This window comes from Saccostrea cucullata, unplaced genomic scaffold (genome assembly GCF_032062105.1).
Source record: "Saccostrea cucullata isolate Sc308-1 unplaced genomic scaffold, CSIRO_AGI_Scuc_v1 ctg4600, whole genome shotgun sequence".
NCBI classification, from domain to species: Eukaryota; Metazoa; Mollusca; class Bivalvia; order Ostreida; family Ostreidae; genus Saccostrea; species Saccostrea cuccullata.
This window is the reverse complement of record NW_026938893.1, coordinates 35001-37500: the sequence shown is the minus strand read 5'-3', so window position 1 is coordinate 37500 and position 2500 is coordinate 35001.

Genomic DNA, 2500 nt, shown 5'->3' with positions numbered 1-2500 from the left:
GTAGGTCATCGTGACCTACTTTTGAGTTAACATGATGTGAAGTCCTGAGATGCATCAACTTACAATATTTGATGATCCTTAAGTCCTAATAGTAAGCAAAATATAAACGTTTTCATTAATTGTAAATTTAGGTCAACTTTGAAGTGACCTTGAGACCACGCCCTTTGCCCCAGGGTCATGCCTTGAACAATTTTTAATCTTCAACATATCCTAATCATTGTATGTAAGTTTGGTGAAAATCTGCCTGGTGGTTCTGGAGAAGAAGATTTTTTTGCAACCAGTACTTTTGGTTTTGTTTTCCTGATTATCTCCCCTTGTTTTAAGGTCCCAACCCTTATTTTAGTATAAATGGTAGCCCTTGGGCCAAGGATACCCTGTGACAAATTTGACACAGATTGGCCAAAGGGTTCTAGAGTTATGGCCCATATTCTGAAAAGTTAACGCACACCGCACGACACACACCGCACAAATGGCCATAGCATTAGCTCTTCTGAGCCAAAGGCTACAGGATATCCAGCAAGAACACGTGTGTCACCATTACACGCCAATACCTGTGACAAGGTGGCAGTCAGGTGTTACCAATGCGCGAATATATCCTATTGTTGATCCTATTGTTGATGTATCGTAGATAATGATACTGAAAATGGCGTTTGCCTATTCAAGAATCGTGTTCAGCTCTAAGACAAAAAAACAAGAGGCCCATGGGCCACATCGCTCACCTGAGTAACTTGGGTGATGCAGATCTTTACCAGATTCCCCCTCTTGCTATACCAATCATGCCCAACAACCCCCTTCCCTTTTTTATTTAAAAACTTTAGAATCTACACTACCCAAGGATGCTTCCACATAAGTTTCAGCTTTCCTGGCCCAGTGGTTCTTGAGAAGAAGATTTTTAAAGATTTGTTCTATATATTTCTATGTAAATCTTGGATTCCCTATTGTGGCCCTGCCCTACCCCCGGGGGTCATGATTTTAACAATTTAATATCTACACTACCCAAGGATGCTTCCACATAAGTTTCAGCTTTCCTGGCCCAGTGGTTCTTGAGAAGAAGATTTTTAAAGATTTGTTCTATATATTTCTATGTAAAACTTGGATTCCCTATTGTGGCACCGCCCTACTCCCGGGGGTCATGATTTTAACAATTTAATAACTACACTACCCAAGGATGCTTCCACATAAGTTTCAGCTTTCCTGGCCCAGTGGTTCTTGAAAAGAAGATTTTTAAAGATTTGTTCTATATATTTCTATGTAACACTTGGATCCCCTATTGTGGCCCCGCCCTACCCCCTGGGTCATGATTTTAACAATTTAATATTAACACTACCCAAGGATGCTTGCACATAAGTTTCAGCTTTCCTGGCCCAGTGGTTCTTGAGAAGAAGATTTTTAAAGATTTGTTCTATATATTTCTATGTAAAACTTGGATATTCTATTGTGGCCCAGCCCTATCCCCGGGGGTCATGATTTTAACAATTTAATATCTACACCACCTAAGGATGCTTCCACATAAGTTTCAGCTTTCCTGGCCCAGTGGTTCTTGAGAAGAAGATTTTTAAAGATTTGTTCTATATATATATCTATGTAAAACTTGGATTCCCTATTGTAGCCCCGCCCTACCGCCGGGGGTCATGATTTTAACAATGTAATATCTACACTACCCAAGGATGCTTCCACATAAGTTTCAGCTTTCCTGGCCCAGTGGTTCTTGAGAAGAAGATTTTTAAAGATTTGTTCTATATATTTCAATGTAAAAATTGGATTCCCTATTGTAGCCCCGCCCTACCCCGGGGGGTCATGATTTTAACAATTTAATATCTACACTACCCAAGGATGCTTCCACATAAGTTTCAGCTTTCCTGGCCCAGTGGTTCTTGAGAAGAAGATTTTTAAAGATTTGTTCTATATATTTCTATGTAAAACTTGGATTCCCTATTGTGGCCCCGCCCTACTCCCGGGGGTCATGATTTTAACAATTTAATAACTACACTACCCAAGGATGCTTCCACATAAGTTTCAGCTTTCCTGGCCCAGTGGTTCTTGAAAAGAAGATTTTTAAAGATTTGTTCTATATATTTCTATGTAACACTTGGATCCCCTATTGTGGCCCTGCCCTACCCCCGGGGGTGATGATTTTAACAATTTAATATCTACACTACCCAAGGATGCTTCCACATAAGTTTCAGCTTTCCTGGCCCAGTGGTTCTTGAGAAGAAGATTTTTAAAGATTTGTTCTATATATTTCTATGTAAAACTTGGATTTCCTATTGTGGCACCGCCCTACCCCCGGGGTTCTTTGATTTAGCAATTTAATAACTACACTACCCCAGGATGCTTCCATATAAGTTTCAGCTTTTGAGGCCCAGTTGTTCTTGAAAAGAAGATTTTTAAAGATTTGTTCTATATATTTCAATCTAAATTTGGATTTCCTATTGTGGCCCCGCCCTACCCCAGGGGGTCATGATTTTAACAATTTAATATCTACACTACCCAAGGATGC